The 11,035-nt window shown below is 50.3% G+C and overlaps 1 protein-coding gene and 1 long non-coding RNA gene across 3 annotated transcripts in view; both read right to left on the minus strand.

Moving 5' to 3' along the window:
• Unc13c (unc-13 homolog C) overlaps positions 1–11,035 on the minus strand; it is a 429,116-nt gene that overhangs the window by 282,156 nt on the left and 135,925 nt on the right. The window lies entirely within an intron of this gene.
• LOC111818867 overlaps positions 7,501–11,035 on the minus strand; it is a 14,814-nt gene continuing 11,279 nt past the window's right edge. Inside the window, exon 3 of the long non-coding RNA XR_002822749.1 lies at positions 7,501–7,580. This is a non-coding gene — a long non-coding RNA (uncharacterized LOC111818867). The remainder of the gene's footprint in view (positions 7,581–11,035) is intronic.

Raw genomic sequence — 11,035 nt, forward strand, 5'->3', positions numbered from 1 at the left:
CCTCCCCTTCCTTCTCCCCTCCCCTCTCTCCCCCCTTCCCTTCCCTTCCTTCCTTGGTACCAGGAATTGAACGCAGAGCCTCATGCTTGTCAGGGAGGTGCTGTTCTGCAGAGCTAGGTCCCCAGTCCTGAGCCTTTTATTCCTAGCTTGGCGGTTCCATGCTGATCAGAACACAAAGCCACTTGGCTTCAGCTCAGGCCTGAGAAACGCCAGACCCAGTGGGTTTGGCTTTTCCTGTTGCTGCCACAAAGGCCTCCCGCGCTGTGCATTCAAAGATTGTAAATGGTGAGTGAGGAAGACGCTGCTCTGTGTGCCCCAGAACAGCCCAGTTCACAGACGGCACAACTGCGTCCAGCTATCCCATGGGTGTGAGCCATTTTAAGGGGAACCACGGAACCTTCGCCTAGAATCCACGTCTGGATTTAGAAACAAGTACACAGTGGACACTGCTCTAATCGCTGGCCAACCTGGGGAGACTCGCGGGGATTCCAGAGGCTGGAGCACGCCCAGGTGGAGTCCTAGCACCGCGGCAGGCCTACTGCCTAGTTCCTCTGTCCGCCAACACCCTTCTGAGTTCTCTCCCTCAGCAGCTCCACCATGCTGCTGTGGCCAGCCGGGGTGTGGAGCTGGAGTTGGATGCAAGCGGCCTTCCTGTGCCTCAGAACGGAGAGCACGGTCTTGCCTCGGAAAGTTTCCAGCATAATTGCATGTTATGCTCGGCAGCCAGCCGATGCTAATCTGCTGCAAGACCATGGCAGCTGCACAAGGGAGTCACGAGGGAGGGGGGAGCGATTGCCCCGGGGTGGCGCAGGGCAGAAGGAGGAGCGAGCGAGTGCCCCAGGGCCGGTGCAGGGCGAGAGGGATTGCCCCAGCCCTGCGCAGGGCGGGAGGAGGAGGAGCGATTGCGCCAACCCTGCGCAGGGCGGAGCTCGCAGAGCCGCGGGTACTCACCTGCGGGGGCAGGGTGACTTTCTGCACCCGAGGACCAACGCAACGGGACCACGTCCTCTCCGTGCGCCCCTCAGTTCCTTTAGGACACGCGGGAAGCCGCATTCCAGCGGTTTCCTATGATGACTCCCCAGCTCACGAACTCTGGAAGGCAGGGCTGAGCTATACCTCGTTCTCCGACTCGGGGATTTGGTGTGGAATTTTTATGTTACTTGGTGAGCAACCAAGGAAGCTAAAGTGCCTGGAACTCCCTTTTTAAGCATGTCCTATAGGATGCGCACACATGGTAGAAGTCCAGAAATTAGAAAGCAATAGGCACCATTCTCTTTCCTGCCTCAGGAGTTAGAGCAAAGACTACTGCAGATGCTATGTCTGCTGTACCGGGAGCTCAGACACAGGCCCCTCAGTCCAGGCGAGCTCCGCCGCCTCACGCAAGGCACGACTAGAAAATACAATGAACGTTTACATTTTTCAAAACCTCCTACAGTAAAAACATAGTGCTGAGCACCAGAGTAAGTGTGTTGGAGGCAAAACAGAGGGTTTTGTATGCTTCGGGGTGGTTACGGCATATGCTGTTTCTGAAGTTTTTTTTTTTTTTTTAATTTAAGCAATCAGTATGTTTTTATCAAAGCCGGTGCATCAAAGGTTTGTGGGCACGGGCCGGGGAGACGGCTCAGTGGAATACGTGCTTCCCTGGCAAGCGCGAGGGCCTGAGTTCAATCCCTGGTTCCGCCAAGAAAAAAAAAAAAAGGTTTGTGGTCGTGTTTGCCAAGCGGAAATGTCACAGTGAGCCTCGTCCACGTGGTTCCCAGCTCTGGCGCCCTGTGACTTCTGTCTCTGCCAGAATCAAAGTGACCAGGTGAATGCTGTGAGTCAACTCAGGACACCGAGGTGGCCATGGCAGCGCCACTAGAGGTGCCAGGCAAGAAGGCTTTGGGACTCCTTCAGAGAGTGGCAAGAACCGCAGGATGAAGGCGTTCAGGGCCAGCGGGGCGTCACAAGGGGAGTCACGGCAACGCATTCTTTACTATCATGAAGTTTTAAAAATTAAATATTCAATTTTTTATCACACTTGTGCAGCCCCCACCCATTCTTACTGTTCTGAGCAAAATGATGTTTTGTCTCCTGGAAGCAATGAGGATCTGACAGAGAATAAGCGCTGTTTATTCCTCATGTGTTTGCGTTGCATCTTCAGGTACAGATGCTGGAACTGGGACGTGCCTTATTAAACACAAACAGAACCAAAAAGTAATTATAGCTATTTAAACAAAGACAAATCCGTCTATGTTCAGCTTGATATGTAATCAACTCTGCTCATAAAATGTCAAACAAATTGCTAAAATTTTGTTTTTGGCGCCCAGAAGCTGGGCTTAAATAGACTTTTGCAAGGTTTATTCAATAATCCCAGGTTATTGCTAGAAACATTTTTTAAACCCAATATTTCACACAACCAAGGAAATAAACATAGATCTAATTAGGGTGGAAAGCGGGAGGCTCAGGAGCTATGCAGACACGAGGGTCTGGCTATGCTGCGCGGGCAGGAGCGACCTCGTCTGCTTGCCGGCCCTCGATAGCGGTGCCTCTCCAGGCTCGCACGCTGTCTTCCCATCCTCTCTCACCTGAGGCTGGGATTGCTTGGCTTGGTTCGCATCACTGAGACACATCACCCAGCACCCACAGCCTTAGAGCAGGAGAGCTCTGACGGGGCTCAGGATGGGGGACTCGAGGACCTGGAACAGCAAAATCACTTAGCTCACTGCGGGTGGGCAGCAAGGCAACGAACAGGGCTCAAGAAGAGGGGCCAGAGACCAAAGGCAATGCCCAAAGTGGGGCCTCGGCGGCCCGCCGCGTGCCTTGAGGTGCACAGGGCTCACCCTCAGGCAGCTCCCAGGCCAACCAAGTTGGCTGAGTGCGGCGTACCCAGCACACCCTACCCTTGCCCAGCTCATGGCAAGCATTCCTTAAAGCCTCCCTTCATCTCCGAGTAAGCATGCAAGTGAGCTAATAATCTTACCTACGTGTGTAGCTACCCTAAGCACGACCGAGAACACGGCCATCCCTGCCCTGAGGTCTCCACAGCTCAGCGATTTTCAAAAGACCGAGAGTCTGTTGTGCACCACAAGACAAATGCTTAGCTATCAACACTGGAAACATAAAAAATAAGTTGCACAAGCCCAAGACACAATGGCACAGGTAAAGCATCCCCTTTTCAAAAGGAAGGAATAGGGAATACAAAAGAATAGAAGCAAAGCAAAACTGAAACTCAGTAGGGAAAATATTTAAGTCCTGAACGTCCATGCCCAGCATTTGGGACACATGGCAGTGAAATCCGTGTACCAGAGATCTTGGGGAATCCCACCCTATGTCCTTGCCAGTTGCAGCCCACAAGACCTCTTTCTTAGGCTGACTCCATTCACAGCCTACAGCTTTTCTTGAAAGACATTCTGTTTAACTGGCATCTCCTACCTTCTGGGGTCTCCACGGCACCTGTGGCTTCATTACCACAGCTTCATGCACTGTCCTCTCAGCGGCTCCTGCCTGCCTCCTGTACCTCCTCCTGAAATCTTGATGAAAGCCTGCCTGACTCTACAACTCCTGCACTCTGCATTGCAGTACAACCAGCACTATGTGCATGATGCTAGAGTTTGCTGTCAGCAGAAGCAGTAGCCAGGCCCCCTTACGTCACAGCTGCAGAGCTCTGAGGGACTGGGCGGCTGTGCACAGTGGGTGGATCCAGGGGCACCTGCTCTACACGGGAACTGTTTGCAGCAGGGGCCCAGAGACTCTTTTCAAAAGAAAAGATAACACTTTGCACATGAAAGTGTGTAGTGGGTGGGGTCTTGCTGACGCCCGAGATGTACTCAAGGCAGTTTTTCCTTAGCCCTGTACAGAGCATATTTTAATGATGCTAATTGTTATGGTTTGTGTCTAGGTATCCTCCCAATGCCTCACGCAGTTATGGGGCAGCATCTAGAGTTTGTGATTAATCCTGGATCCAATGCTGGGATCACTCACTTGATGTGAGTGCTATTCCTGCCCTTGGCTCGGTGATCTGTATTTCAGTGTGGGGAGGGGAGATAGATAGATGCCACAGACGCTGCCTTCCCTTTGTTCTTTTCTATTTTCTGTTTCCATGAACTGCTGCTCTCTGCCTTGCCCACTCTGCCTTGGAGCCAGCCGAGTATGGACTGAAACCTTCACTAACTGTGAGCTAAATAAACCTTTCCTTCCTTAATTTTGGGTGTCAGATATTTTGTCACAGCAATGAGAGAAAAGTAATTGGGACACTAATCTCTTCAGCCATGACACTTTCTTAGGTCCAACTTTACACATGCTAAAAATAGCCAGCAAAACCCCTGTTACAGTCTGAATGTTAGGCTACTTAGAAATTTTCTGCAACATAGCCATTAATCCACTGCCCTTAATCATGGTCTCCGGCAACGTCTCTGGACATGGATAAAATACAGGATTTTTTTTCCTGCCGTAGTGTGATACACATGGCTTCTAGTCCAATTGCCAGTGGAACGCTTGGTTCCAGCTGACACCTCCTGAGCCTGGCCTTTACTGTCTACATTCCTATCAGCACCCTGGTCTGAGCTCTGACCAAAATCTCCCTTCAAAATCTGCTTAGAACGTTCTGAGGCTTCTCACAGCAGCATTTCCAAACTTTTCCAAGCTGCTCCTCTAAGCTAGTCCAGAGGCTTCTGAGTCATGTGGTGAAGAATAGACACAGCTGTAACCCCATTCTTGGTACCAATTCTCCATATTAGTAAGCTTTCCTGTTGCTGAAACATAATACCTGGCATCTACAACTAAAGAGGGAGAGGCTTACTTTGGTTCAGTTTCAGATTTACACCATGGTTTCCTGGCTCCGGGACAGAGATACTGTGGGGGAAGCGTGTGGTGGGGTAACGCTGTGACTCGAGGCAGCTGGGGAGCGTGGAGCAGGGGAAAAGAAAACACCAGGGAGAAGGCAGGGACTCTGTGGAAATGGGACACAGGGAGCACACGCTCGTTTTTCTCACACACTGCGAGAGTGGTAAGGGGAGGACAAAAGCAGTGCCCTTGCGTGGGTCAGCAAGTGAACACCACAGTTCCTGGAAGTGTGCCTTTTGCTCTGTCTCCTCACACAAGTCAAGCATTTGAGCCAGCCCTCCCTGCAAGCCAAGTGGGTCTCAGGAGCGAGCAAGCCAGCAGGAGGTGGCTGACTCTTGCCTGCCAGTCTGGTGCTCAGAAAGGCTCATCCTGACCCTCCTGGTCACAGAGCTGTGCGCAAGCTCGTTCCCTCTTTCTGTAGAGAAGGCAGCTGAGGCAAGGCGCTCCAAGCATAGTGTGCTCCAGGCGGCTGCATCAGCCCTGCAGCCTTCGCTCTGTTCACACTGACAGACAGCACTGGGGCAAGGGCGAGACCGGCGGGAACACACTTCTCAAGTTATTGCTTTCATTTTCTGCAGTGCAGCCAGGGGCGCCTGGCACTGGGCCCACGCTCTGGCGGGTGCATGGCACAGACTCCTGGATCCACCCAGGAGCTGCACCCTCCAATTACCTTGGGCACAGCTGGGTAATTTAGGCTAGGAGCAAGGCAAAAGCGACACACCGGGCCCTTCCCCTTTCCCTGCCCCCTCCTTTTTTCTCCCCATCTCACTCTTCTTCTCCTCCATTCCCTCTTTCTCTTCATCTTCCTCTTTTTCCTCTTCCTCATTTTTGTCTCTCTCCTTCTTCTCACTGGAAAGTCAGTTGTAAAATATTTACCACCAAATCTCTAGCCATAACTTGCCAATTGCCCAGGAGGAAACCCCTAATCCATAGCCTCTCTGCCTGGATTAATTCCCCTGTTCGTTTCATCTCTGTCTTTGATTGACTGGGATGTTTCATCTTTTTGCACCATCTTCACACACATATCTGAGTTCTCAAAATAAGAACTTTTCTCGAAATTCAGTAGAGTGGGAATTCAGAACAGGCTATCCAGGAACTGTCACACAACAATGGCTTCAGTTCAACCTCTTCTGAGATGACCCTCCAGACCAACTAATTTGCTTTGGCACAGGCCAAGTCCCCCTGGCCACCTAGATGCTAGATGCTGGACCACAGAAGTGCTCCTCAGGGTCTTGGGCTCCACTCTGTTGAGCCACAGAGCCACTCACTGCCTTCTGCTGACCCCACACTGTGAGGCCTCCACGCGGGAATGAAGCCTTTGGCCTCATTTGCTTTTGAGAGATGGTGGTTTCCAGGGTGAGAAGTGGAGCCAGGTCCAGGCTGTCCAAACACACTAGGGCCAGCCTCCTGTCATGCTGTGGGACATGGGGACATGAGGCTCATGCTGCTTGCTGTACTATGAGTAATAAAGCCCTCTTCTGCCTCAGGAGCCTGGTGGCTTCCATTACCAACAGCCGCTGTGACAGTCTTTCTTCTCAGGTGCAGGTGGGAAAGGACAGGCACCTCTGAGTGCTTTACAGGTAGAGCCCAAAGTGAGCTCTTCCTTGACTTTAAAGGGACACGTAGCCTCTGCTGGAAGACAAAGGTTGATGCACATAGCTACAAAACTTTGAATTCTGTAAAACGGAAGTATGTAAATTCAAAAGTAAGCATTCAAAAAAGATCTGTGGACCATGCCTGAGTCTCTCATTACAAAATAATTTATAATACATCATTTCAGTACAAAAACAAACATTTTGGGGTGCATAATCCTGCTTCATAATCACGCTTGCTAGAAGACTTAATCACCAGATGACCAACAGACAGCTAATTTAAAGAACTAAAATAACTTTCAAGCAAAATCACTTACAAGAAAAATTATCACTTATTTTTTTCTAGACCAAAAAAAGAAAATGTAGCTTAGCGAATAATTTCCCATTTCCTAATAGACAGCTATAGCGAGCGTTCCTTGCACTTATCCAGTACCTGGTTGGTTCTTCCCTGGTATGAACTGGGAAGAATTTGTCTACACAGACAACCAAGCTGGGCTGAGCCCCTGGCCTGTAAACATGAACACACGGCAGAGGAACAACACAGTGAGATTTTAGTTCTTACAAAGCAAACATCAGAACCTAGAGGGACTCTATCTTAGGGCGCCTCACATAATCCACAGGCATTTGTGTCTAACGCTCCTCTTTACATCTTTCCTGCATGGCCTCTTGCTCAGTGCTCGCCTGAACTCAGCGCCCACAGCGCTCCTGGCCCAGCTGCACCCTTGCTGCCCCCCGTTTCTGCATCATGAGGCCAGGAATTCTTGCTTTATCCCCAAGTATTTTGAATAACTCCTAGCATGTAGTAGCTGCTCAATAAATATTGCAGGGCTCGCTGGGTGAATGAGCAATTGTTCAATGACACCATAGCACCCCCCAAAAAAGGGCATAAGGAGAAATAAATCTAATGAAGGAAATAAAAGACATCTGCACTGAAAACTGGAGTACTCTGATAAAGGGACCAAAGAAGATATTAGAAAATGGAAATATATACCTTGTTCTTGGGTAGGAAGAACCAATACAGTGAAAATGGTCACACCTCCAAAATTGTTATACAGATTTAGTTCAATCTTCATCAAAATATCAATAGAATACCTCACAGAACTAGATAAAACATTCCTAAAATTTGTTTGGAACAAGAACATACCTAGAACAACAAACGCAATTCTGGGCAACAAAGAAAAGACAGAGGGCATTACAATCTCTGATTTGAAATTGTACTACAAAGCCATCGTGATAAAAACAATACTGTGGTGGCAAACACATACACAAAAACAGAACAAAACAGATCCACAGATCAGTGGAACTGATTGGAAGATGCAGAAACAACTCCACACACTCAGCCCCATCTTTGACAAATGAGCCAAGTACCTAGACTAGGAGTAAGGCCTGCATAGATGGTGCTGGCGAAGCTGGCTTTCCACGTGAGGGAAATCACGCCTAGACCCATACCTTCCACTGTGCGCTGAACTAAAATAGAAATGGATCAAAGATATAAATATTTAAAAAGAACCACTAAATCTGCTGGGAGATGGAATAGGTAGAACTCTCGAAGACACCACTGTAGGAAAAGACTATGAACCAAACTGCAGAGGACTCTCAGAAAGACTCAACAGCTGGGATCTCATCTGATTAAAAAGCTTTTTCACAGCAAGAGAAACCACCAACAGAGTGAAGAGCAAACCCACAGAATTGGGAAAAATATACAGTTCCACAACCACTGTGGAAATCAGTGTACAGCCTTGTAGCAGGACAGTCCTGAGACTTTTTTTGTCTCATGTTTTCATTTATTACCCTTTTTTAAAAACAAACATTTACTTGAGAGACAGTATGGCAGTAATTGGTATGTCATGACAAGCAGTAGATCAATGATGTAGAGTGCGCATAATGAGAGTCACATGGAGAGAAAACATTCTCCCAGGCTTTCACAGAGAGCAAATTGGTCAAGCAATGGCCATGACTCATCCACATGGCTGACACTGACGAAAGATCTACAAACTGCGGTACAGGGTTACAGGTTAAATCCTGAGGGGATTTGACTGACTGACTTTATCAGATACAAAAGTTACATTTCTTGTTATATAGGTCTTGCTCTTTCTTGGTCTTAACCATCTAGCAGAAAAGTATGAAAATGAAGTGTAAAAAGTAAAGTCATATTAATATAAGGAACTGTAAAAAACTCAAGTCAACTCTGGACATTGATAGTCTTATGGAAAACCCACTACTATTATGGACTACTGGACTATATTGGGATATTTTGCTGAATTCACACACCTACAGTATTTAAATGACAATGGAATGCCCTTCTCTGACAAAACTAACCAAAAAAGGGGGATACAAATGAATGACCATTTTTTATCTGTATACTCAAAATAGTTAGGATTGATATGCAGCTGCATTCTCTTAATTCAATGAATAGAGAGGTTTGTTCTAATAGTGTTTGTGGACAGGATATCAGGTCTGCATCTTGTACAATGAATAACCACTAAGACAACAATATGCAATGTATTAATTATTGAAAGTCCCTTTCTCGGGGGGCAGGACCTGTCCTCCTCTCAGCTGTGTCCCCCAGCACTGGAGTCTCAGGCTTCAGAGACCAGTCTGCCCTGGGCAGCTGGCAGCCCTGTGCCGCTGGCCCACTCCCTGCAAAGGTCAGATAAGATGCAAGTGGCAGGAAGGACGCTCGAGGCTGCCTTAAATCCATTCACGTGCACAGCACGAAGTCGAAGACAACAGGTTGGCGCCAGCCATCTTAGCTCACACAGCCTGTCTTCTCCGCTTGTACTGTGCTACTCGGTGCCACAGCACTGCCCATCATTGTGGACGGGAGGAGCCAGAGAGAAGGCCAGGGCGAGGGCGAGCAGCTAGGGGCGTGGAAGCTGAAGATCCAGGAGCAGAGCATTTTGAGGATTCTGAGGGGCAGCCTAGGTCATGCCCACAGTCTGGACTGTGCTCCAGCTGCCCTGAGGTCCCGCCATGCCCCCGTGGGCCAAACCACCCAACTCTGGCTACACCATGCTGTTTGCCGAATGCAGGAAGAATGGCCAGCCATGGTGCACCTCAAGTCCAGGTACATCACTGGCACCACGTGCTTCCTGCCAAGGCTGCTGTGGGAAGGAATCTCAGGACGGCAGAGTTCGGATCATGAAACTACCAAGTGACTGCTCCACTTCTGCTCTGCCTCCCACGCAGGCCTCTGCTCAGAGATGTGGAGCACAGCCTGCTGCCAGCACAGGTACCTATCGCTGCCTCTTCCCAAGAGCCATTTGTGTGAAGCCCATCTGGGGACCATCAGGACGGAACACCGCCTGCAGAGGCCACGGGGAACGACCAGAGACTTGTGAGGGGCACAGGCTGGCCCCCACCCAGCAGAGCCCAGGGGCTGTGCACGCGAGGCTGGCGGGAAATGCGCAGCGTGGTGCCAGACGCCGGCTGCAGGGCGGCGACTTCAGGTCACAGGTTCTGTCATCGTCTGCTGTGCTTCACTGAGGGCTTCTGCTTTTTGGTTCCTTCTGGTCACTAAGTGCCATAATGAACATCTCCTGTTGCTTTCAAAACTATGTATTTTACAAATCTTTTTGTACCTGAGGAACACAATCCTACTTCAAGGCATCCAGCTGAGGAACAGCTTACCTTGGGGCTGGGGGCTTACTAGGCAGGGACTGTCCCTTTTCTGTGAGTGTCCCTTGCGCTGCCCCCTGGCCCAAGGCCTCCCCAGGCCAGCTGTATTCTGGGTCCACCTTCAGTGGTTTATTTCCAGGTCATCCAGGACCCTGTACCCTCCTTCATGGTATTTCCTCTGCCGGTTGAATGGAGGAGCTAAAAATGTTCGGCAATAATCAGAAGAGAAGAACCAAGCCCTGGCGCAGGGCGGGATAAATTGTTCACTTACTCAGAGCAGGGTGTGAAATGCGTTCTAACTGAAAAGACGCCAACGACAGGCAGTGACGGGGCCGCAGCAGACTGCATGTGGCAGGGAACTGAGGTCTGCAGGGTCGCCCGAGGCTGGTGCTGTCAGCGAGCACAGACCGCAGTCTGAGGGTGCCACAGCAGCATCCCAGCCTCGGGCCAGGAAGAGGGCAGCGAGGAATGGAAAGGAAGACCGTAAAGAACACTTTCGTCTATGAAAATAGAACGAAGGAGAAAAAATTACTAATTATACAGACTTTTCGCTTTGGGGAAACCTCCTTAGAGTTTCCATAAAAATCGAGGAGACTTAGACGAGAACAGGAAGTCCGAGTCGGAAGGGCACACTGGCTGGAACTGCAGGTCCTGAGGTCTCGGCAGGAGTCTTTCTCCTTGGAGAGAAGGCGCTGGGCTTGGAGCCAGGCCCCATCCGCCCCCAGCAGAGCGGGGCACCCTGCGTGGCACCCTGCGTGGCCCAGCTGGGCCTGCGGTGCTGAGCGGGCGCGGCGGGGTGGATGCGACAATGTCCTGGTGGGCACGGGAGCTTCCAGGCAGAAGCAGGTGAGGCAGAGGGAGCGAGGAGGAGAAAGCGGTGGAGCCGCAGGCTGGGCGCACAGGTGGAGGGGGGCGGGCTGGGGAGGAGAGAAGCCGCCCTCCCCCAGCAGCAGTGCCTCGTGAGCAGCGGGAGGGGACCTGTCCCCGAGGCTCAGGTGTCT

The sequence above is a fragment of the Octodon degus genome, unplaced genomic scaffold (genome assembly GCF_000260255.1).
Source record: "Octodon degus isolate 3935 unplaced genomic scaffold, OctDeg1.0 scaffold00105, whole genome shotgun sequence".
Lineage (NCBI taxonomy): Eukaryota > Metazoa > Chordata > Mammalia > Rodentia > Octodontidae > Octodon > Octodon degus.